The sequence below is a fragment of the Hipposideros armiger genome, unplaced genomic scaffold (assembly GCF_001890085.2).
Source record: "Hipposideros armiger isolate ML-2016 unplaced genomic scaffold, ASM189008v1 scaffold_674, whole genome shotgun sequence".
NCBI lineage: Eukaryota > Metazoa > Chordata > Mammalia > Chiroptera > Hipposideridae > Hipposideros > Hipposideros armiger.
The window spans coordinates 362,964-390,469 of NW_017732024.1; positions in this window are offsets into that span (position 1 = coordinate 362,964).

Below are 27,506 nucleotides of genomic sequence, written 5' to 3' on the forward strand. Positions count from 1 at the left end.
CTTAAGACAGAAAATAACTTGAGTGAAATTTTATGGAATGAAAATTACACCAAGGAAGATATCTGGAAAGCTGCATTTTTATTCTAGTGCCTGTGTGCTCATGTCCTTATATGAATATTGGGAAAATAATTATCTTTCAGTTCCAGCAGAAAACAGACAGGAAGTGGGGGGAAAGAGACTGTTTTCTTGCACCTAGTGATAATTCTCAAGTTTTATACGTAGAGGTTTCCATTGTAATGGAATCTTCAACAAGCATGTTTTTGGGACAATAATTCTGCTCAAATGATTGAGTTCTTCAGAGAGAAGTTTCAGTTCATGTAACAGGAAGCCTGAAAGGAACCGGGTCTTCTTTAGGGGAAAACAGAACATGGGGAGTGCTGGGAAGGACAGCAAGTCTTTGGTTATGCCCTGTGGAGTAGAAATCACTTTTCATTGTTTTAAAAAATAGATCTTTCCTTGGGGAGCTCTGTCCTTCTTTCTTCTAAATAAAACAGCTTGAATTTCTGATGAGGATTCTTTAGAGTATATTTCTCTTCTTTTAACACTGAGATTCAAGGGAATATTTGCCATTAACATGAATGGGAGCTAAACACATCAATCGCCTCATGTGACGACTAAAATGTTCTTCTTCATTGGAACCCAATACATTATTGGTAATTACGTGATGTGTCAATAATAATTACTGTTATTCTGTTTAACACTGCTGCTTAGAAACAAGCATATTATTGCTCAACAAGGGTCATAAAACAGCATGAAAAATCTAGAGATATTTTCTTTCAGAGCTTTGTGGGGTTTAACCTAATGACAAGAGATTTATTAAAATCTTCTTTTGTTAATATTGCTTGTATCTATTGCCAACAGATGCAAAACAGAATAAAATATTTAACACATCTATATAGAGTGACATATTTATGAGATTTATATTTTTCTCCAGATATTATTATCTTCTAATCTGTACCTAAAACAATTTGAAGATGGCAAAGGGATATTTTAAAATGTAGTATGTTCAAACGCTGCCTTACAAAATAAGAACAACTGAAGCTTTTCCTGTTGTTTTATTTTAAAAATAGTAATCATGCTCATTAATTAATAACAAATGATGACTATAATTTTTCTGAAAATAAGTTATTTCCATATATGTGTAGAAATGTACACACATATCAGTATTTTATCATACCCCTTTTTATACATATGTGTGTGTGGATTAAACGTCAGTATATTTCTATAAAGTTTAAATATAGTCAAAACTATTTTATGGTGTTTACAAGTCAATGTCATCATTGCTTTGAGGAGGACTAGGGTCTTTTGTTTCTCAATGCATGTTGCCTATGTGGATATATCTGTTTTTGAAAATTCATCACTCTATAATTATGATTTGTGTTCATTTCTATTAGTATGTTGAACATCAATGCAATGTTTTAAAAATACTGTTACCCTTTTTTCTATTGTGCTTTCATTCTCCAACACATATTAGTGATTATGACAAAACAACATGTAAAAATAAATGTGCAACAGACTATAGAAGGATGCTGTATGATTCAGTCTAAGCAGAAACATTTTATTTCGGCATGTCAGCAAAATAGACTCATTCAATAGCGGAATTCAGAAGAAGGCTGTTTTACAAACCCCCTGAGATAACAGGGACAGCAACAATGTGGAGTCCAACTTCCAAGATGCCTTTAAGTTAAAAATTAATCCTAAATTAGGGAATGGCAACATCCAAGCAGCATCACTGAATTAAAGGACTACAACATTATGTGTTCAGTGCTTTATGTCAAAATGAATTTTGCCGTATTATTGCCACTGAGGGTACCTTAATGATGTGAAGATTACTTCACAACTAATGAATCCTCTTAATTTTCAAATCCAGAGTAGAAACTAAAACATACTTGACAAGTAATGTATAAACTCTCAAATAATCTTTCAGTACAAATAGCCCTCCAATAAAATGAGAGTGAGAGAGATTTAAGAATTTCACCCGCTTTTAAATAATAATCAACTCCTCTCAGGGAAGCAAAATACTGAATGTTTCCCAAATTCAGGGATCTTTTTCAATTAGCTTTTGTGTATGTACAGAGGGTGTCAAAAATGTACACACATTTTAAGAAAGAAAAAAACTGTATTAATTGTAATACTCAGTATATACCAATAACAAAAGATGAACGCAAGTCATCTTGTAATTGTGACCTCTGCAACTACAAGAGGTGCTCACAGTGGTTCCCATCAGCGTCCAGACACTTCTGATGACGGCGAACACTGTTTGGGCATAGATAACATCTCTTAAAATGTGTATACATTTTTTGGCACCCCCGGTGTATCAACATATTCTCTTTCTTGGCCCCTTTCCACTACTGAGCAACCTTCTCTGTCAGTGTAGTTTTTTGTTTTGTTTTTTTCAGACAATGCAATGTCTGTCTGAGATTTTTTGTTGTTGTTGTTACAACCAACTTTAGTCATAAACCCTTGGTGTTAAACCCCAATTGCCTGTTGCATTTTGCTGATATTGTAATCCAGCTGTATATCCACAATATCATTATTTATTTCTATCATCAGCTGAACTCTTCATGTTGGAGTGAGTTTTACTAGTTTTCTGAAGGTGTAACCTATTTCCATGTTCTATATTTTTGTTATGAAAAAAATTAATAATAGAAAAGCATTTCTATGTATGCTTGTAATTATTTTTATACAGCTCAAGGAAGTATGTTCACGTTTATTAGGTTTGTTTTTTAATCTCTACTCAGAGTTCATAATAGATCATTTTCCTTAGCATCGTCTAGATAGAGCACATGGTTCTCACACATGTTCTGAACACTGTGTGCCCATATTTAAAATAACCCAGGATCAGGACCCCTCCAGGCTGTAGGTCTGTGCTCTGAGCAAGCACATAACCTTGAATGAAGACCTTTCTTGGGTTTTCTGTCCTATAGTAGCGTTCCACCTCTCTCTCTCTCTTAGCATCCATGAGTAACAAATTTAACTGCTTCCTTGTTTTGTTTTGTTTTTGCTTTTCTGTGTTTCCCCCAGGGGGAAAATACATTATTTAAATAAAAACCCTGCAGTACTACATTGGAAGGAAACATCTGAAATGTAAACACACTCTTGCAATGTTTGGAGGTGGGAGGGAAAATAAATGTAGCTGAGAGAAAGACCTCCGGCTGGAGGGAAGGGCAGGAGTGCACAATGGCAATGGACTGTACTCAGGATGGGCAGCAATTCCTTCACATGATGCAGGAGGCCTTCCCCGGCTGTGCCCTCCCACCCCCACCCCATCCCCACCCCCACCATTGTCATCAGCCTTTTCACATACACAAACATTGTATATAACAAGCATAGTGGCTCTTTTCTTTCCTTCATGGCATAACTTTCTTTCTACCTAGAAGGTGATCTCCCACCCATCTACACCTCTTATTATAAACAACAGAAATTTATTTGTCACAGTTCTAGAGCTTGGGAAGTCCAAGATCAAGGCACCAGCGTGGTGAGTTTTCGTGAAGGCCAGTGCGGAACACCTTCTCACTGAGTCTTCACAGGGTGGGTGGGGCTAGTGATCCCTGGACCCTAGTTCATAAGGGCACTGATCCCATTCATGAGGGCTCCACGGTCATGATTTAAGCATGTCCCAAAGCCTGCACCCTCTAATACCATCATCTTTGAGGGGTTAGAATTTCAACATATGAATTTTGAGGGGACACAAACATTCAGACCATAGCAGAATGAAAGAAGCTTTTCTAAAGATAAGTATCAATTGGGTAAAAAAATATATATATTACATAGTTACAAAACTCACAGTAGCCATTGAGCTGATTTACTTATGCATTTTAACAAAACACTGATTTTACATCCTTTCATTTTAATGTAATTGTGCAACCCAGCTCATCCATTATGTAAGGTGTATCAGGTCTTTGGATCTAGGTAGTGTAAAATTAAGCTTATCAGCAAAAGTCAGAGCCAATATGTCCATTCCTAATTACCATTTTATTAAGATAAAGATGCATTCTAATCATAAAAATGCCAAGATCCCTGGAATAATATTCTAGGATTTAACCTCCCAAATGAAATTACTGTTATTTTAAATATATTGTACTTAAGTAAACTAATCTAGACCTTAACTATGCAGTTTAAAAAGTAAAGTCAGAAAAATAAAACATAACATTTGTAGGTTTTCAGGGGATATCAATTCTTATAAATATAACTTAGAATAATTCAATTGATTATTTCCAGGTTGGCTAATAAAATAATACAATATTGCTAAAAAATATTATGGGATAATTCTGCTAGTCCGTAGTTACATACAATCATGTTTATTAGTGTTTGAAAGTGGGAACTGTAATTTACCATTATCTCTTCTGAGTATGGCTCTGTATAAAGGGAGTTTTAACAGACCCCTTTGTGCAATGGAACTTGCCAGGTTCCACCAGCAGAAAATCGAGTTGCATAGTTTTTTTCTTATAAAAAGACCCTTTTATGAACTGAATGTCTATGCCCTCTTCCCAAACTCATAATGAAACCCTAATTCTCAATATGATGCTATTTGGGCACAGGGCCTTTTGGATGCAACAGGGCCATGTGGTGGTGGGGGGTGGGGGGTGTCCTCATATTGGGATTAGTGCTCTTAGGAGCAGCGGCAGGAATGAGCTTGCTTCTCCCTCTTCCTCCCTCCCTCCCTCTCTTTCTCTCTCTCTCTCTCTCTTTCTCTTTCCCTCCCTTCTCTCCCTCCGCCTTTGCTCTGCAAGGACTCAAGATGGCCATCTGCAAAACAGGAAGAGGGTTCTCATAGAACCTGACCATGCTGTCACCCTGATCTTGTACTTCCAGCCTCCAGAACTGTGAGAGATGAAATTTTGTCGTTTAAGCCACCCAGTCTGTGATCATTTGTCGTAACACCCAGAGTTGACTAAGACTGACTCCTAGCTCTGGGCTGACTAAGATAGCCTTTTATCTCTGTAATATGATATAACACTCAAAAGAATGGGGCTTAGAGTGAGTCCAGAAGTGGGCCATGGTCTGTACAAGATAGGGAAGCAGTGGAAGATCATGCTCACTATTAATATTGATCTACCAGGACCCACTAACTACTCTACAACTCTAGTCAAGAGCTAACCGCAGACACACTTCCACGATCCACCATCCCTTATCTGTATCTTACACATAAGATAGGCCTTGCCCTTTCTCAGTCTTAACTTTTACTTAGCAAGCTTACATAAAACGTATATATTTTCTATAAATAAACTTAATGAGTAAAGACAAAAGTATAATTAGATAGAAAAATAATTATTCTAACTCCTTCTACTTAAGGCCAAATACATTGGCTTGTCTCAGAAATTTGTCCTACCTAGTTTCCCCATTCAAGGCAGCAGGTAGGTTCATATCTCCTGAAATGGTGAGCAAAGAAGTTGATAATGGGAAAATGAGGTCTACTTCTTCAAAAGACAATCCAGGCTACCCGGAGGAACCCAAATTCAGTGATACCTAATATATAATTATCTTATGTTCATCTTATGTCCATGGATATCCGTGATTTATTTATTATCACCAATGCTTTACAGACAAGAAAAATAAAGACTCAGGAGGTAATTTTCCCTCATTAGAGTAGAAGAACCAGGATTTGATTCCTAACTGACTAAAAAAAAATGTCCAGTAAACTGGGGTGCCTCCTACCCCATTCGGTGTTAATTATTGCTGATGGGCTGTTTCTTTTCCTCCAAACCTATATCTCTTCAGGACATATGTATATCAGATAAGGATTCTGGATAATCTAAAAGAATGAAGCCTCACTATTCGTTTTTTACTAATTGATTTTTCCCCAAATTGTTCACTTATTGCCTAATGGGTGATAGGCATTGTGTTTGGTCCTACATTTTTCTCTATTGGTTTTTTATTGATTGATATTTTTTTCAAAATTACTCATGTAGTGCCTAATAGATGGTAGGCATTGTGTTTACTACGATATTTTTCAAGGTGAAAAGACATCATTCCTGTTTTCGAATACTTTGCAATATAATGGGAACACAGACACACTACCAAATACTATAGACACGCTGCCCTTTCTAAAGTTGCAATGATAAAGCACTCAAGTTGTCCTACTGATAACACTGCACGCTCACTTAGTTTTGACCAGAGATTACAAGATAATCAGTGATTGATTAGCTCTGTATAAGATCAAAGCCTTTGCTCCATAGTCTTTCTTAGGTGTCTCTCTATGGAATTGTTACACTTGCTATTTGCTTGGGCGTTTCCCCAAAAATATGGAAAGTTCCCTGAGACGGGACATCATATTTATTGCCTTTTTGTACCCCCAAATCTCCAAGGTCTGCTTCACAAAACACATTAACAAATCTCCATTTATTGAAAAATCAAATGAGTGAATGAATGGGGTACACTAGAATAGAATCAACAGGACCTACCAAACTTATCTGAAGATGAGATCAACTGCAAACCTTTTTGGGGCAAAAGGATATGTTCTAAGCCCTAATTGATGGGTTTTCTTCTCACTAGCTTTAATAATTTTTAAGAAATAATGAAGCTATAAATCAATGTCATAACTCAAAATATACTTTGGTCTTCTAACTGCCTTTCCACTGTGAATGTGGTTGAAGATATGAAAACATTGGGTGGAATTAGTAAAAAGAAATATAAACAGCTTGAGATGGAATTCCAGGCAGCACGCTGGGCAATTACGATCTACATCAGAAACGATGGCCCCAATGTCAGCGCCCTTCCAGTCAGGCTGTCGCAATCTGTCTGCAGCAAATGCGCTTTCGAGCACACACATGGCCCCACAGCAGGCACAGCATGAAAGCCACTCGCAGGTCGCTTCTGCAGATGCTTAGGCTTTTCTTTTTAAGAACAATTTCTATTTTGAAATATTCAGATGGAGTGATTCTAAAGTATATTTGTGGCATGGAGCACAGTATACCTATTATTGATTGTAGGAATGTGAACTGATATTGTTTTGGGACGTGTGGGGTTTTTGTTTGTTTTTTCAAACTCTGAAGCAACATTCACATTTCTTATGTAAATGTTTGTTTTCTAGAGGTCTTACAACCACTAAATTATCTAGCTCCTATATTATGTTGTGTAATTTATATCTCTTTCAACATCCTGCTTTGGGTTATGTTGCAAATGATTATAGAATTTTAAAACCCCTTTAACTGGTCCAAATGAGAAAATGGGTTGTCATGTATTACTTTTTAAAAGGTGTTTTCCTCTTTGAACATCAGAACTCTGCTTTGGGTTGAGAGGAAAGGCCAGGCTTTTCTCAGGGGGTCAGCAGAGAGTAGAGGGTACGTAGGAAGTGTTAGTAATTCAGAGCAGAGGGAAGGCTTGTTGCCAAAAGCCTCCTCTTAAATCAGTAGGTTCTTCTTCTAGACAAACATCTCCCAGCTTGTTTAATCCATCAGATAAGCCATTCTTGCAAATGTAGCCATTGTAATCCCTGTGATTTCAATGTTTGTGTATTAACAGTTAGAAAATCTTGAAAATATGCTCCCTTTCATTCTTATCCCATTAGTTGAAAATGATGAGACTATTCATTGATGATGGATTCAGGCTGAAGCAGGAACGGGTTTAGGTGTTCGGAAGGAAGCTAACAATTTGCTATCCATCTCCACCACCAGACAGGTCATATTACAGAAATGTATGTTACTATTCTAACTGTTCCCCTTAGATATTGGATATTTTGTCTTCCACTCTCCTCAGGACATAGAGCCATTTCATTCAAAATTATGGTATCCATTCTAACTGTTACTTGAGTTAAATTAGGATCCCATGGATCAGTTTGATGCAGCAAAGCCCATTTCTTGGTTAGTTGGCTAAGTATAAATAAGCAGAAGTGATTTAAAATAGAATGTTTCTCATATCATCAAAAAAAGGAAAAGGAAAAAGCAAAACCAAACAAAAATAAAGTACCAGACAGTTTGTACTGTACAGTTATTTTTAATCTAATAATGATAATAGTGCTAACATTGCGTTTTTGTCAACACCCAAGCATTCTGCTATTCACTAAACATGTTTTAATTGGTTTAATGCTTACAGAAACCCCTGAAGTACGCATTAATATACCCATGTAACAACTAAAGAAACTGAGGCTTAGAGACATTGCATTACTAGTCAAGAGTACCCAGTTCCCTCTTCCCTATCCATCTGACCCCAACCTATACACGCTTACTGACAACTCTATACTGATTTTTTGAGCTAATAATATAGATGATGTCAATACTGGAAAAATAGTTACCATGATCTAAATTGTAGTGATTTCAGGTGTCTGCTTTGTGCTATAACTACTGAGTGAGCTATAGAAAACTTGTTCCTACTGGTGTGGGGCAAGAAGAGAGGGTTGTCATTTTTGTTTGGTTTGATTTTGTTTTAAATATTTTTTAGAGCACTTTTAGGTTTACAAGCAAATTGGGAGGTGCAGAGATTTCCAATATGCCCCTCAGCCCCTACGCATGCATAGCTTCTCTGTTTCCATCACCACTCAGCAGAATGGTTCATTTTTACCAAGGGTGAACCCACATTGACACGTCATAATCACCCAAAGTCCATGGATTACATCAGGGTTCACTCCTAGGGTGTTGTGCATTCTATGGGTTTGAACAAGTACATAATGACATGTGTCCATCATTGTAATAACATACAGAGTATTTTCCTGGCTTTAAAAACCCTCTGTGCTCCACCCATTCACTTCTCCCCTCCATCCATCTGCCAAACACTGATCATTTTTCTGTCTCTCTATTTTTGCCTTTTCCAAATTTTCACATAGGTGAAAATCATTCAGTAGGTAACATTTTCAAATTGGCCTGTTTCACTTAGTAATATGAGTGTAAGTTTATTCCATGTCTTTTTGTGACATGAGAGCTCATATCTTTTTAGCATTGTATAATATTCCATGTCTGGACCTACTAGTTTATCCATATCCACCTATTAAAAACAACTTGGTTGCTTCCAAGTTTAGGCATCACCATACCCACATCATTTAGGATTTCTCTTATGTTATCTCGTAGGAGTTTTATACTTTTGTGTTTTACATTTAGGTCTATGATCCATGAAGTTTATATTTTCAAAATTTATATTGGAAGGAGAAACCCTCTGTCTCTTTCATGGACTCTCACCACCAGCAATGGTGGACTCAGTGAAAACGACTTGGAGGAGTTTGTGGGGGGGGTGAGTTTCCACACTTCTTACCACCCTGCCCCCACGCCAGGGATGCAGGAACAGCCAGTCTGATTGAGGAGAGTATGGGCTCAGTGGGTGAGAGTCACAGGCCCACAGCAACAGGCCTGAGTCCAGTCTCCAGCTCTGCTTACTCTTTTGTGAACTTGAATCATTTACCTAGCGTCTCAGGAGCTCAGTTTTCTTTACAGCAAAGGAAGGTTCAACACTGTACCTACCTCGTAGGTTGGTTGTGAGGATTTCATGAGTCAATAGATGCAAAGCACTTGGAACCGTGCCGGGCACATCACAAGTACACAACACATATTAGAACACTTATGATTGTTATCGGACTGTGTTACTAGTTTGCACTGTTACTGTGCTTCAAATTCAACAATCAGGACAAGGCTGCCTCTCTGACTCGACTAAGGGGGGAGCATGGTGCCAGGTCTTGCCTTTCACATCCTGAGGTCAAGGGGAGAAGTTCTCCTCATTCTGGGTGCTAAGCAAAAAATACCACCACTATCTCTATTCTTCAAATGATTGGTGTGGAGGGAAAAGAAGAGAAGGAGGCCCAGCTAAGACATTCTCTCTTATCAGATGTTTATAGGACAGGCTGCTTTTGGATGTAAATGTATCCTTACTGAGCCATTCCCATGATGCCTCCTTCCAACTTTATTTCCACTTAACTGCTGATATATATATATTGTATTTCCCCATGTATAAGATGCACCTTAATTTGGGGCCTGAAATTAAAAAAAATGTATTACATAAAGTTATTGAACTCAAGTTTTATTCATCATAAAATTCATACAACTCCTCATCACTGTCAAAAAATCTACAACCACTGTATAAGATGCACCCAGTTTTTAGACCCCAAATTTTTCAAAAAAGGGTGTGTCTTATACATGGGGAAATACGGTATGATTATATATTATATTGGTAAAAAGCCAGAGAAGAATAGAGCACTGGATTAGGGGAAAAATTAGTCACCTGCCCCAGGAAGGTCACATAAGAAGCCTGTAAGATAGAGAACGTTAATTATTTCTAGTTAATTTTTACCTCAGTCTTTGGAGAAAGAAAGTATCCTTTGATGGGACTTAAAAGTCCATGAGATGCGAGAGATGGAAGGGATTGTTGTCATCAGCGAGACTAGGCGTTTTCTGTTTTCTGTACCATTGACCTCTTTTTCAATATGAAGTTTATGGACATGTTCACAGCACAATGTTTATAAATACATAACAAAATATGTGGAATAATTAAAAAATGTATTGCAATTGATTACAGTTTATCTAATTAATGCATAAATGATATGATATAACAATAAGTCTAATAACCATTGTAGTTTTGAAGTAGTGATGAACTTAAATGATTTTTTGAAGTGTCTATGATATCTTATTGTAGTATAAAATATCTATGATTTTTATTACTCTTAAAATCACAGGTACTGACCATACCTCTGTGGTTTATTATCTATATTCAAAATTTAGAAAAATGCTAAATTTCAGTTGGAAGTTCAGTAAAACCCAGTAGTTGTAATTTTCTGAGGTCACATTCCTCTCACCCGCCAAGGCTTAGCCACAGGCAGGTGGTACCTTGCGGTGTGTGGGCCTCAGGTTGAGATCCTGTGACCTAGGCCAGCATGGTATCACATTGTGGAAACTGAGGCTCAGAGAGTTAGAGCTTGCCCAAGTTCACACAATATTAATTACAGGCAAAGCCGAATTCAGAACTAAAACTTCCTGATTGCTAATCTATCTTTCATTGCCCCATGCTGTTCTGCCTGCTGGGAAGCCATTTCAAATGAAGATGAGGAAAGATTTCTTTGCATTATTTTTTAACTATTGAATTAACTTCATTGCAAACTGAATATTTCTAAAGACCTTGTAAGAATTGGGCAAATTCAGCAGAATAGACCACCGTAAAAATCCAGTTTACAAAAAAAAAAAAAAGATTATTTTAGAAGAAAAGGGATCAACTCTTTTTGAGATTTGACCTTTTTTTCATGTAACCCTGAATTTTCATCTCATCAAATCCAAATTAACTTTTTGTTTTAATCTGAAAATACTGAGTAGGGCTAAATTCACCTTACTGAAAAGTTGCTTGAGCTTAGCGAAAAGAACTATTTGACTCTCATACTTAACATATTCAATTTGGGGGTAATAGTTTCCATCAGATATTATTTTTTCTTGTTTTTATTTTTCTTAATAATGTAGCCTTCTGCTTTATTCTGTTGGACTCTCTCCATTTTTCCAACTAACCTGGTCCAATAGTGATTCTTTGAGTGTCCTTTATTTTTAAATAAAAAATTTTGATTCAGAGCCGAAGGTGAATTCTTATGTTCATACAAGGCAAACCATCTCAGGTTGTTGTAAATTGCTACAACTTAAGTTTTGAACTTGTTTTACCCTTAAGGAAACATTCTCAGAGAGGTCGTGTTTTTCTTTAACTGAACAACATATAAACAGGAACATCTCATACCTAAAGTGTCCCCAGGTCCTATTGGTAACAGAAGCCCCTCCTACCCTGATTGTGGAATCCTAGTGCACCATCCCTGGGTCCTATGCAATTGAATACAGTGGGGGCTAGGATAGTAATATTTTGGTAAAATTAATGATTTGGGGGCACGGCTTATGTGGTATTAGTTAAAGAACAACTGTATTACTTTCTTTTAATGAGTTATTTTTCTTATAAATGCTTATAGCTTAACTCCTTGGATAAACTGCATGTTATTATAACTAGTGATGGTGATAACTCTCAGAAAGCTCTATTAAAAATGACATCTTTGTTTTCTTTTGGACTTACTTATGAATTATACGTTATTTACAACTAGGCAAGACTGGAAAAATTACTGGGAAAGACTGAGGGAATGAAAGAGTTGTGAGCAGAAAACCAAAGCCAAGTGACAGGTCAAGAATGTGTCTGAAGCAGTGAAAAGTGGATGATAAAGCAGTTGGTGAAGCAGAATGTAGAGTCATTGCCTAAATCCAGTTATTCACCTGGAAAATGTGTTGAGATGTCTAGGACTGCCAGGCAGCTCAATCTACCATGAACTTAAATGTTGCAAGTGTTGGAATAAACGATGCTTTCAAAGCAGCGTTTATTGGGGTGAAGGGGAGTGTCGGGTACATAAACATGTGATTGCTGGAATGTAGTTGGTGGGCATGAATATCATTTCAGTTTTCCTATTTCGCTTGTTTTTCTTTCTTCCTTTTATTTCTGAAAACACACTTATTTCCCTCCCAACCTCCCAAACAACAGGACATGATTCTGCGGTGTGTGTGTGTATGTGTGTTCTAAAATGTGCATTGTCTTTTGGCTAGAAGATGTTTTTTTAATTTTCATTACTACTATTATATTGAATATTTTATTGTTTACTTTTTTCAATAAACACTATATTTTTAAGATCTATCCATGTTATTTTCTGTTCATCTAACCTGCTTCTCCTAGTGGGTGCATATTGCACAATGCTATACATCCAACACATTTTTCCTATCTCTTCTCCTAGAAAAGATGTAATCCCAGGTTGCTTCCTACTCCTTGACACCAGAAATGATGCTGCAACAAAGACCCTTATATATGAGAGGATTCTAAATTTTGCCCATAGATGTGGCATATTTGCCTCTGAAGTGGTGGTATGCTTTTTATCTGGGGTTTATTTGTAGTCATGGTGAGGCAAAGCGCATACTGGTTGGAGCCAAATGGGTTGACTGGGTTCAACTATAGTCCAAAATCTCACATTATTCAAAAGCCTTTGCTCCTCTTGTCGATCAGGGTCAATTCCTGCTGGCAGTTGAGTGGCTCCTTTTCTCGTCTGTGGGTGTCTGGACACAATTCAGTGCCCCGCAAGCAACCATAACTTGCGGTTCAACAGGAACTTCAGTGTGTCCTGCAGCAGGTGTTATGAACGGAATTGTGCTCTCCCCAAATCCATAGGTTGAAACTTAACCTCTAATGTGACTGTATTTGGAGATGGGGCCTTGAAGGAGGACATGAAGCTTCCGTGAGGTCATAAGCGTGGGGCGCTAATTTGATAGGACTGATGTTCTTATACGAAGAGGAGAAAACACTGGTGAGGTAGCACTGATTCCACACACAGAGGAGAGTTCCTGTGAGGATACAACAAGGAGGCCACCACCTGTAAGCCAAGAAGGCAGTCTCCAACAGAAGCCAACTCCGACGACACTTAGACCTCAGACCTCTAGCCTCCAGAACTGTGAGAAAGCACATCTCTGTTGTCAAACCTCTAAGTCTGTGGTATTTTTATTACAGCATCCCAAGAAGGCTCACGCAATGGGGGCACCCCTTTGGTGGGGGCCAGAGTTCCACGTGGTGGGAACTGGCAGCACAGAAATCCTCAGCAGGTACCTTTGGGCATTCACCAAGTCAGTGGCCACATGCTGCACTTGGAGGCCTCTTTAATCTTCTCTGGTGATGACAGTGCCTTGGCCAAGCAGCAGTGATCAAGCCTTCTGCACGGTTAAGGCTGCAGTAGCCTACTGTGACTCTCTAGGATGCGTTCAGTTTCTGTGGGGGTCAGAGAGTCAGGTTAAATGGAGGCATAATAGGAGCTAACACCTCTGAATTGTTTAGGTTTTTAATGGTGGCCATTCTTCAAATATACATCATTTTCTTTTTTTTAATTTACTAGCTTGGCTGGATGGAATTGTGAGATGAGGGGGATTATGTAGTTTTAGAAATTTCTACTTGGCCTTTCCACTCGCATCTGACAGGATAGAGAACCAATATAGCCACTACATGCCAAGTATATCGATTTCTGTTACCCTCTCAGGGACTGGAGAAATGCCCACTGAGGGGCTCGTGGACATGTGGGCCCGCTGCCACTAGACTCTAACCATGTACCCAGAGGTCCCTCTCTAACGGAAGGGGGTTCATGATGATGCTTTGGAACACAAGGCCCCAAATCTTGTAAGCAGATTTTATAACTAATATTGGGTTGTTGGAAAAGTCATGACATTTTTTTTTCTAAGTTTTTCCTTGCAAAAATGTGTCATGACTTTTCCGGCAACCCAATAGTCATCAAAGTGCCTGAGAGATCTGGTTAGTCCCCTTTCTCAACTGAATAAATGGTTTTAGAGCCAGCGCAGCTAAACTGAGATGACCACCACCTACCATGGCCTCAGTGGTTCTTCCTCCTGGTGACCCAGCTCCCTCTACTGGCCATGGCTTCTCAATATGGATTCAGCTCTGAGGATGAAGAAGGGGGCTTTTTAATTTTTTAATTTGGGTGACTCGGCTCGGTCTCCTGCTCCTCCACTCTTGATTTTTTTGTTTGGTTTATAAATATTGAGCAGCACCTGTGATGATTCCTTGTCTGTTTATCCCTAAAGACACCAGAATCTATTAAGCATCTACACAACTACACACAGATCAAGTTCCCTGGCTACCCCTCTTATTTTGCCAGCTAACTATGGCCTCTTAGCTTTTGGTGGTTAAGTGCTTGCACTTGGTCTCAATTTTTTTGTGGGAAAAGGCATCAAGCCCAGCTCTGTGACCGCCTGTCCTACTGGAGGCCCTAGTCTGCAAGAGAAAGCCACCACTGAACTCACCAATGTTGCAGCCTTCTGTCACACACACTGCAGAGATCTGAGCAGCTCATTCTCGTGACCATCTCACGTCCACCCTGGCATATAAGAACAATGCTTCCTTCTCTTTACGTTCTTGGGGTTAATGATTCCACATGCATATGAAACATAAATATGAAAGCAATAATGCATGCATTAGGGAGAAGGAAAAGGTTAGTTAGCAAATGTAGATGCATCATCTATTGGGTTGTCGGAAAAGTCATGACGTATTTTTTGTGTTTTTCGTTGCAAAAATGTGTCATGACTTTTCCTACAACCCAGTATCTTCACCTCAAGGTATTTTCAGGATGATACCAGCAGGTTCTAAAAATTGAGTTAGGTAGGGATTTGAGGACTTAATGTAGGTGAAAGTACACATTATGAAAACTGAAGAAAAATTCGAGGAACAACACGGAAATAATAAAAGAATGCTACACGTGTAGATATGTATATTCAGATGAGTGAAAAACAAACAGAAAAGGCAAATGGAAAGCAGAATAAATGGAAGTAGAGTGAGAGAAGATGGGTAGACAGGGAGATGGCAGAGAGCCCGAAAAAGGTCATTAGTAATAAAAAAGGCAGTTGGAACCTGTAGTGAGATTTGAAGACTAGGGTCAGTGTAATATAAAACTGAAGTCTCTGCTAATGAAAAGTTAATGTTATGTTAATTATGCTAGTTTCAGCCCTCTGAACAAAGCAAAGACTCCAAAACCAAAAATTTAAACTAAAATTAATTCATGAGTTTTTCACACACACTGCAGGTTCTGGCATCACATTTCTTAAAGTCAGCAGGGTTGAAAGCAGTGAGCAGGCTTCACTTTTCCATGCCTCAATACATGCATGATAATTAGCCAGACATTTGGGAGGCTACTCATTAGGAATGCCTCCGAATTTCAAATCAAGCCCTTTTAACTGTGTTACATGCTATTCAACCCAAACATCAAGAATATTCTCTTATCACTGATCTCCAGTCATTTTTTTAACCAATTTCAATAATGCTCACTCTGTCCCGGGCACTATTCTAAGATGTGGGGTGGCAGTGATGGACACTCCAGACATAGCCCCAGTCCCCACAGTTAAATGCTTAATCGTCATCTAAGTGTATGGATTTATCACGGCTGTATTAGAAATTAAATGTTCAGATTTACTGATGTGTATAAAAAGTCATATATATTCAAATACACATCCGTACATAAATCTTTGAGTCACCCTTGACGCCTCTTTTTTTTCGTATTTCACATCTTATCCATCAGCAAGCACTGTCACCTTTACCGTCCAAATATATCCTGACATAACCACTTCCTCCTTTTGCCAACGCTCAATGAGCCACCGGGGCCGTCATGATCTCCCGCCCACGCTGCAGTGACTTTCTAATGAGCCTCCCTTCTTCAGTTCTTGCTAGCTCTCCTTGCCCTTCCGCACAGCCTACTGTCCACACAGCAGCCAGAATTCTATCAGATCATGTCAGTCGTCTGATCACATCGCCCTCGGCTGCCCATCTCCATAGGAAGAAATACCTGCCATGATTAAAAGATGGTGCGTGCGGTTGGGTCCCTGGGAACTCCGTTTATTTCACTTTCTATAAACCTGCCCTTGCTCAAACCCCACTGCAGCCTCACCGGCCTCCTTGCTGCTTCTCAGACGCAGGAAGCTTGCGTTTACAGAGGGCGAACTTGATTCAACTCCTTCAATAGAGACAGGCTTACTTAGATAATTCGTTTCTCCTGTGTGGTTTCTGGGTTAGTGTCTTTTGAGGAATCATTTCCATTTCATCAAAGTTATCAAATTTGTGCACATGGGGTTATTAGTATTCTTTTATTATTTCCTTAATGTCCATGAGATCAGTAGTGATTTTTTTTCTGATATTAGTCATTGGTATCTTATTTCTGTATTTCTTCATTAGTCTGATGAGAGTTAATTTTATTGACCTTGTCAAAGAAGCCACTTTTGATTTCATTGATTTTATCTGTTATTTTCCTGCTTTCAGTTGCATTGATTTTTGTAATTTATTTTCTGTTTATTTATACTTAGATGTCCCTTTTTTCTCTAATCTCTCAAGGTAGAAGCTTAGGTTGTAGATTTTAGATTTTTATTCTTTCCAATGCATGCATTTAACACTATGAATATCTCTCTACACACTGCTTTACCAGCATCTCAAAACTCATAGTTGTATTTTAATTTTTATTTCATTCAAATTACTTTTTTATTTCTCTAAGACTTCTTTGACCCACATGTTAATTAGAAATATATTATTTAATTTGCTGATTTTGGGGGATTTTTAGTTAACTTCCTGTTACTGATTTCTAATTGAGCTACACTGTGCTTTGAGAACACACTTTCTATGATTTTTATTTTTAAATTTGTTAAGGTGTGTTTTACGCAGCCTCTCTTGGTGGATGTTCCTTTGATCTTGAAAAGGATATGTACCCTGCGTTTTTTGGTGGAATATTTTATAAATGTTAACTAGATCAAGATGATTGATGGTGCCCCTCAAATCAACTTTATTGTTTCTGATTGTCTGCTTAGTCTATTGATCATCCTGAGAGGTATGTTGAAGTTTTCAACTAACAAAAAAAAAAAAAAAACCAGTAGAAACTGAAAAGAGAAATAGATATTAGCCTGCTTGGTGCTCTCTGAGCTTATGGATTTGTTGTTTGTCTTTTGTCATTAATTTTGGAATAATCTCAGTTGTTATTACTTTAAATATATTTTTTTATCTGTCTATTTTTCCTCTCTTCCTGGCATTCCAATTAAACATGTTACACCTTTTGAAATTGCCCTGCAGTTTTTGGATATTCTATTCTGTTTTTCTTTTTTCTTTTTTTTCCTTTGTATTTCAGGTGAGACATTTCTGTTTACATAGTTTTAAGCTCACTGATTCTTTCCTCGATCCTATTGAGTCTATTGATGCACCCATGAAGGCATTCTTCATTTTTATTGTGGTGTGTTTTATTTCTAGCATTTCTCTTTGATGCTTAGAGTTTTCATTTCTCGGCTTATATGATATATCTCCCCTTTTTGTATACTTTTATTACACATCTCTTCTTGTATATTTTTCCAGTACAGCTCTTAACATATTAATCATAGTTATTTTAAATTCTATGTATGATACTTCCAATTCTATGTCGTATCTGAGTCTGCTTCTGATGTTTGTTTTATCACTTCAGAGTGTATTTTGGCATTCTTTGTACTTTTTTATTGTTGAAAGCTGATTGTTTTGTATTGCATCTTAAGAATCAAGGTAAAGGTACCTTAGTGTGAGGATCTGTGTCAGTCTGGCTAGCAGCTGAGCTGTGTTTAATGTTTGCTGGAGCCGTAAGTGTCAGGAGTGTTCAATTCCTGTAGGGTCAGCTTATCTCTCCTGACTTGGGCTTCTCTAAGCACTGTTCCTCGGTAGCGTGTGCCCTGCTGTAATATACACTTACGCTACTTGGGCCCTGTTTGGTTGGCAGTAACGTATGACAGAGGATGATTTCTATCATCTCACAATCTTCAGGTTTCACAGCGTTTCTGTAGAGGCAGAGCTTTGCCTCTCTGAGGTGACATAGGAACGCTAAAAGTGTCTCCAAGGGCAGTAGGCCCTTCCCAGGCTTCGGAAAGGCTTCGGTCAAATCTCCAGCCCCAGGGAGTCGGTCTTTATTATGGAGAACACTTCTGGTATATTTACAAAGACTTCTGTCCCACTCCTCCCACCAGCTCCATGAGGGGACATTACTGTGATCTTTACCATAAGAACCTGGGGACTTCCTGGAGCAAACCTGTGAAACTGTGGGCTCCCCAAGACTGCTGCTCCCAGCTAGAGGCTTCCCTCACACCCATCCACACTCAGCTCCCAGCAGACCTTGGGCTTTGACCTCCCGCATTTGTCTATCTCTCCAGGTTCTGAGGTTGTGTCTTGCCCTTTCAGTTCTCTGAAAGAACAAGAAAAGCCATTGATTTTTTCAATTTGTTTAGCTTTTAACTGTTTTAAGGTTAGGAGTGATGAACACCAAGCTTTTTATATGTCAAAACTGATAGCAGGAATCAGTATATGTACAGTAAAACCTTGGATTGTTAGTAACATGTTTTGCAAGTGTTCTGCAAGAGGAGCAAACATTTCTAATACATTTTAACTTGGTAAACGAGCGATGTCTTGCAATATGAGTAGTTTGTTTCTGGAATGCATTATACTTGCAAACCAAGGCAGTACATAAATATATATATATATATATATATATATATATATATATATATATATATATATATATATATATATATAAATATTTATATGTATGTAAAAATATATATAATTTCACTTTTCCTCTCAAACTTCTTGTGAACTGTTGGGTAAATTATTTTATTTCCTCTCAAGGACAGGCCACTAGGCATCACAAATGTGGGTTTTTTAATGTCAAAGAACTTAGTGAACATACGTTTATGACAAAGAAAAGACTCACATTTTGTTTTCCATATTCCATCTGTGATATATTTTTGTTACTTTCTTCTCTTTGAAGGTAAAAATAAATTGGCTCAAATAGCTTGCTCTCAGTGAATCATTCCTTCATTCATTTATCAGATATGTATGAGGGATAATCGATGGGCTGAGCATTGCATAAGATCCTGCAAATATCACAATAAAAATAAACTATGATTCATGTTCTAAAAGGCACCAGAGTCAAGTCAGAGGGGCAGAAACTGAAACACATAATTTATATACTTTGAGATAAGTGGCAAAACTGCAGTTTGTACAGTGTGCAGTTAGGTTCAACGAGGGAGGAAGTGAGTTCAGAAAATCAAAGTTGCCTTCCCAAAAGAACTGATGTCTCTCCTTCCCAGAAAAAGCGCCATGAGGGTGTCCTTGACATTTTGGTACATAGCAAACGTTTTGTCTGTTTGGCACTAAAACTCAAAGGGAATGTTTACATCTTGGAAGGTTAGTGGAAGTACCATTTTCACTAGCAATTTTGTGCCTGAACAATAATAATTCTACTTTTTGTTAGAACTCAGAGGCCTATCCCATTTTAGAAAGAGATTAATATGTTTTAAAGGGAGCTTGAGAGGCCTAGGTGCTCTGACACTGGTATTTTTAACAACTCGTCCAAAACGTATATGCCCAAGTGACTTTTTTCCCTTGAACACAACAGTCACCTTCAGAAGCCACTCTGTTATTTCAGTAATGTCACCGTTGACCAAAATATTGCTAGACGGCCTCTCTTGGAATTGCTTTCAGGCCCCGTAGCACATTATTTTGTATATCTACAATGGTAGAAAATCATCATCAGAGATAGAATGTGATTTAGGATCATAACCAAAAGCCAAATGTAAGCTAAAGAAATAGAGAATCTATATGAAGAGAACAAATTTGAGTCAAATCAAGTTCACTTGAAAATAATACTTTTAAGATGGTTCATAAAATTATTTGTCTACTATAAAACGTAAAAGGCATAGATCAAAATTTATCATAGAATATCTAAGAATATTATTTTAGTGGAAACATTTTTTAAATATATATAGAGAGAGGCTTTTTAAGGCACTGTTACTATGATGATATATGAAGTTTAAATTTGCGTCCAAATCTAAGTCTAAAATTCAGTACAATATTAAAAGTTCCTAAGAACAGAGATCTTAAATGCTCCCACCAAAACATATTTGACAGATTGCACACAAATTTGATATGTCATGTGATTGCCCCAAAAGTATAGGTTTCCAAAAAATTGGTTCAAATACTTCAAAACACAATGAAAGTATCGTTCTTTCCTCTTCATACTTGGTTATGATAAAAGGCCCGAATTCTTCCTTTTTCTTTACAACTTACCGTATTTTTTAAGAAACTCATCAGACTTGACTGTGTCAACCGAGCCACTTAAAGAATAAATAAAGAGGAAAAAAACACAACATATGAGCAGATGATAAATACGTACCGACCAAGGCACAAGTGAAGGTGGAGATGGGAAGGATTAAAATGTGTGCTTGTTCTCGTAGTCATTTCTGTACCCATGGAATAAAATTGCACTATGAAATTCCTGCCATCACACATTGCTTTGAAATTGTATCTTGTGGATGTCTTGATTTGATGGTCGAGGCAATAAAATGTGATGGATTTCCAGTCTCTGCCGCTTCAGGTAGGATAAATTTAGGAAACGATCGGGGTGTAATTGAGATCAATACCAGGTGCTGAGAAGCTTTATGGTCATCTCACTGATGGATGGGGAATAGGGGAGACCACAGGTAACCTGCCTCTGTACCAAAACTGTGCTTTGTTAGGGGTTTTTTTTCCCCCTCACCTCTTCAAATTGGAGGAGAGCAGTGAGGGGAGGAATCACTTTTCTCTCAGTAACAAAAGTCACCCGTAGCATGTCAAGATTTCCAGTTATCGGGCTCTCTGTTAGATGTAAACCACCGCTTGTAGGTAATTTAGTGTGGAATTAGAGTTGAAACTGTACATTCAGCTGAGTACATTTGGTAATGAAATAAGTGTGGAGCAGCTTTGTCTGTAACACTGTGGAAAAATAGAGCAATTTCAAAAGACAATCATCTTGCTGCCAAATGTGATGAATAATAATGCCTAATATTTATTGAGAACTTACAATATAGCAGGCACTTAGCTCATTTAATTCTCACAACAACCTTTCGAAATTAGCCCTAATCATGGATATAGATATAGATATAGACATCCATGAGTAAATTTCAGCACAGATAAATAAGTTGCCCAGCTTTTCACAGCTAACACGTAGAGATACTGAAGTGAAATCCAGGCCGATGGAGTCCAGAGTTGAGTGTTGAATATAATGCTGTACCAAAAAGACACTGGCAGCTTAAGAATCACAAGATGTCCCTCTGAAAGCCGTGATTTTGACTCCAAAAGCTCCCGAAAGTGTTGAATCTGCTTCAGTGTGTTTACAGGCAGAAGCAAACTTGTGTCTGCGCTAATCCCGTTCGTTCGGGAGTGCAGGCTTTTTTCTTGTCCTGAAGGTTGCTGCAGACCACTCAGCTGTCTGATTATTAGCTTCACGATTGCCAGGGACTCAGCTCGTCCTCATGAAATAACTGGCTAAGTTCAAAGATCAGAAATGTAAGGCAGCGCCATCAAAGGACTGAGGGCTGCATTTGCTGCTCTGTCCTCTCTCCTGTCCCTCCTTCCCTGAGTTTCCCTTTGATCTCAAGCTACCCATCAGAATCTGCCTTTTAAAACGACTTGAAGTGCCTTTCATTTTCTCTCAGCTGCCTGAGGAGCAACAACTTCTGCATCTTACGTGGGAAAAAAAAAATTGTCTCTCCCTAAAAATAGCTTAGGTTTCAAATATACCCTGCAAAGAGGTTGAAATAGTTTATCTTGAACTCTGAGAAGACAAAAGAAGGTAATTGCAGGGGTGAGCCATTCCCCTCAGCAGGAAAGACAGGCACAGGCCTCATGCCTGACCCTGAAAAGGCAGTAACAGAGCATTTCCTGTTTGTGGCTTTGCAGGACGAGAGGTCTGGGCCACCCAGTCTCCTCTGGGCCAGTCATGTCCTGTTTGGGGTTGGGCACACTCCCCGCATCAACATGGACTCCTGGATGTGCCCCAGTGCTTTTGTTCTCCTGTGGTCCTCTCCTTCCCCCCCATCAACGCGTCAGTGCTCAGAGTGGCAAGTGCCTAGACAATGAATGTCCTTGTTCCTTAGCTAAAAACACACTTGTTCAGGGGAAAATGTCTATGAGATTGTAAATGGTGTTTGAGGTTAACAGGACCGTGTATGAAAACTTACAGACCAAAAATGGACTGTACGGTATGATGTGCACCTAAACGCACATGTACCTTGACACAGCCTACCCATGGTAAGCACTCACTCGAAATCACATTTAAATATGAGTTAATAAATTAATTTGGACTTACATCCCCATTGCTGCATGAAGTCTAGGATGTTCACAGGAGCGCCATGTCTAAAAGATATATATTTTTTTGCAAAGGTCTGTTGTTTTCCCAAGAACTCTGTCAAGTTCAGGCCATTTTTTAAAAAATTCACTTAGCCACTGAAAAACACCAACATGCTTCACAGTAGCTATGGCACCTTAGTCATTCGTTGTAATCATGCATTCCTAAACGTCCCTGTTTCTTTTCTGCACCACCCTTCTCATCCTGCCTCAACTCCTCGGTTCTTATTTTATTCTCTTAACAGATGATGTTGTAGTGGGTTTCTTTAATTTCTTACCATGTTCCTTCCTGCGAAAGCAATGATATAAACAGTAGTTATATTCCCACGAAAACCGATAATGAGCCTGAAGTACTAGATATTTGCAATAGTAATTTTTCTTACTATTGTTCATTGCAAGTCATTTAGGCGAGTCACTTAACCTCCATGGGCCTCAATTTCCTCTTTTATAAAATTAGGGGGCTGGATTATATGATATCTGTGGCTGTTTCAGCCTCCACGGTCTGTGGTGACATTTCTATTGCATTTTGAATTAGATGGTTGAATACACTGAGAGCCTAACCTTCAAGTTTTATTCTGTGAAACTCTAATTGGCTTCACTTTGATAAAAGAGCCAATTTACAAATTTGGCACTTACTGCAATCTGGGGTTTTTTGGGGGTTTTTTTGTTTTCAAGTTGCTTTTTATTATATAAAAGTAAGGTGAGTGAGGTGTAGATAGGAAAGTCGGAAGGCTGCTAAGCACTCGCAGATAGCCTCAAATATGAGTCCGAGTAAGAAGAGTCCAGTGCCGCCGTGAGCATGGCCTTGGAGGTCAACCAGAGTTCAAGGTCCTGTATCATTCCTTACAGCTCTTGGGTGATTTTCAGCAAGTTTACAGACTGAATACTCCTCGTCTATAAAAGGGAGAATAATGACAGCACCTACCTCATAGGCTTCTTATTACAATTAAATGAGGAAGTGTATTAAAATAGCTGGTGACCATGTAACAAGCTATAGCTACCATTGTCATGAAAGATAATACTTTGAAATTTGTATTCTGGTCAAGTCAGAAAGCACAGTGGTCTACTATAGTCTAATCTATTATCTTGATTTCTTTTCCTTCAAATGTAGGCATTACAACATGTTGAACACAAACAGCCTGCTCTGATACCTGTCTTGGAGTGAAGTTTGGTGTGTTTTTTAATTTTTTTTTCAGCTTTATTGAAATATAGTTGACATGTAACATTGTGTAATTTTAAGATGTACAATGTGATGATTTGATACACGTATATTTTTCAAAATGATTACCGCAGTAAGGTTAGCCTACATCTCCGTCACCTCACATAATTACCATTTTGTTACTGTTGTTTTGGTGAAAACATCTAAGATCTACTTAGTAACTTTCAAGTATAAAATATTGTTAACTATCGCCACTATATATTAGATCCCCAGAACATATCTCTTCTATAACGGGGACTTGATTTCTTCAATAAGAGTAAGTCAATGAACAAAAACTGCTTATCACTATTATTATTGAGTGTGAATTCATTTATTTTTCACTAAGTGCACTTGATGAATACAAGCTTGATTGTCTGTTTGAATTTGGGATTGATAGAAATATTTCAAAACGAAATAAACAGATATCTTGTTAAAAAGTAAAGAGAAAAAGCTCGTGTTTTCAATAGTTTCTAAAAATAAGTGCTTACATACATGTTGCTCATGTGATAAATTTTTTAAGTAAATGTAATTGTCTGCAGTCTACTGCCTCCTCCTCTGTTTCTCTCGCCTGAGCTCTGGGCCAGGAGTTTGAACTTCGGGAGTTGGGGCAACTGTCGTAAGGGAAGCAGGGACCTGAGCCTCATGCACTGTAGCTTTCTCTGCTCTGCCCACAGGAAACCAGCACATGACGCCATCTTCCAATAATGCTGATGAGTCGTGAAAGTGCTACTGATTGCTGGCATATGTGGAGTGCTAGTCAAATTGTACTTTTGAAAATTTAAGAGTAACTTACATGGAGTATGCCTTCCAGGGGGGCAGAATCAAATTTTCAACTGGTCAAATATAAAAACACTGGAAAATAAAGACAGAAAATCAGAATTTATGACTGGGAGAATATTAGAAAATCTTCAACATAGAGTAGTGATATGGTACAGGATTTTGGATGAATAAGGGGAAGCAGACAGGATGAAAAGTTTGATTACAAAGTATATCAGGTCCTTTAAGACAGGTCACATAGGTCATCTCATTTAATCTTCAGAACAACTGAATTGCTAGCTTTGGGGTGAAGAAATCACCAATGAAAGGAGTTAAATAATTTGGCCCAACATCACTAGCTGTTAAATTGTATGGGTAGACTTTAAATGTACAATACTTAAAGGCTGTGGTTTCTCATTTGTGTGCCTCAGAGTAGAGCTTACATGCTAAATTTGCAAAGAAAATGGTAACAAAACATTGCTATAATACTAGAGTCCACATGCAAATTTCTGTAGCATCATAGTAGTAGGGAATTTGAATTCTACTTGGGGGATCTGGAAATAATTTACTAAGGCAATATTTGGCACCAATATTAAAGAATGACTGATAATTTCAACAGATGTAGAAAGAAGATGAATATCACAACAGAAGGGAAAAATATGAGCTTAACAGGGCACGATATTTTCTGAGCAAAGTATAGTGTAGAAAAGAGCAAGGTATTTAGGACATCAAGAGAAGGTCAAGCGATAACATGGGAACAAGGAGTTGGAGCTGGATGTAAGCAGTAGAATGAGTAAACCATACCTATGAAATATGACCAGGGGCCAGAGAGATCAGTTTGAAGTTTCTTGAAAGAATTTTTCCAAATTGTGATAAAATCCTGAGTTAGCTAAATAATCATGGAGGTTAAGAGGAAGAAATTAGAGACATTTTAAAAGCAAGTTATCTGGTTTTTGTGTCAGATGACATAGTGCATCTGAGGAAGAAAGAAAGAGCAAGATGATTCATAAGTTACTGGGAAGAGTGATATCATCTGATTTAGGAAATGGGGGAAATTGCCTATAAGTTGAATTTGGGACATTTGTCTGCAGGTGCCTTGCAGAAAGTCTGAAATGGAGTTTGGAGAATAAGGCATGGACTGAGGAGTTTTTAGACACAGATGAATTTCCAAAGAACAATCAAATGTTGGTTGAAATTGAGGACAGCACTCAAGTGATGCCATTCACACCCTCTTACTGGGTGGAAGAGTCAGATGTGTCATCCTACTACAGCGGAAGTGTACATGCATGGGGGCCATGAGAACAGCCCTCATTTTTAGAGAAGGAAGTCCAGAAGCTGGGAAGGCCCCATGTGAATACAGGAAGAAACAGAAGAGTGACCTTTAAAAATGGAGTGTTCATTTTTATAAGACAACATAAAGGAAATTATAAATAGTTGATAGATAGATAGGTAGGTAGATAGATAGGGGAATAGATAGAAGATTAGATAGATAGAAGATAGATAGGAGATTAGATAGATAGATGATAAATAGATATTAATAGATAGGAGACAGATAGATAGATAGATATTAATAGATAGGTAGATAGATGATAGATGAGGGGAAAGAAAATCAACTGATTCTTTTGAATTTCAAAATAAAGCAAAGTTAATGTAAACTGCGGACCTTGGGTGATACGATGTGTCAATGTAGGCTCATCAATTGTAAGGGATGGACCACTCTGGTGGGGGAGGTGATAGTGGAAGAGACCATGCATGTGTGAGGGCAGGGGCTATGCAGGAAATCTCTGTACCTTCCCCTCTATTTTGCTGTGAACCGTAAACTGTGCTAAAAAGGTGGTCTTAATTTTAAAAAATAAAATAGAATGAAGTTCAAATTAGCAGCCAAGTATGTGATTGGAAGTAGAATTAAAGTTATAAAATTAAAGACATGCAAAGGTGTGCAAGTATTAAAACAAATAACAAGCCCAAATAGATGTGTAACACTGCAGAGTAGAAAGACAATGAACTTTAAAATTAAAATGACTTGTGCTCTAAATCCCAACTCTGCCTCTTAATTACTTATATGACCCTGGGCAAGTGATTTAACCTCTCTGAACTGAATAGTAATAACCAATCTTACATGGTGTTATTATGAGAATGAACTAGATAATACACATAATATACCTCAAAATGCCTGATGAATGATTAATAATTAATAGACATTATTATCACCATGATCGTAACACCCACACTAGACAACATCCACACTGCCTAAATTAATATTCTGTGGATACCCATCTGTATTTTTCTATTATAACTGGTACTTTCCTAGACCCTGAAGGAAAAGGGTGATGGAGAAGAAACCCCTTCTGCCACTTTGTTATTGTTACAATTGCCAAGTTACAGTGAAGCTCAATTTAATTTAGAAAGTATGACTATGTCCAGAACTGGATTGCAGCCTGGGAAGAGGAACAGAGAAAAGCCAGGTCAGTGACAGAGTCCTGGGGCTGTGACACAGTCAAAAAGAGTGAAAGGTCAGGTTGGAAGGGGAACAAAGATGTTAGCAAGGTCACGACAAAAGTAGCTTTTCCCCAGCTTTCTTATTCTGACCATTTCCACCAGCAGATCACATTGGCAAAATGGAAGAGGAGAGACTGTGTAGCCTGGAAAGATACTGCAAAATGAAGCACAGGCTTTCTTTTAAACACACAATGGTTATGGGGCCGGCCGAGTGGCGCGATGGTTAAGAACTCGCTTGGGACGCCAGAGGGCCCGGTTCGGATCCCACATATGAGGGCCAGTGAACACTGCCCTCCACAGCTAGGATGCTGGGCAGCAGCTCAACCTGGAGCTGGGCTGCCGTGAGTCGCTGGTGATGGCGTGGGCTGCAGTCCCTGTGGCAGTGGGTTGCCATGGGCTGCCGTGTGTGGCCAGCAGCCAGCGTGAG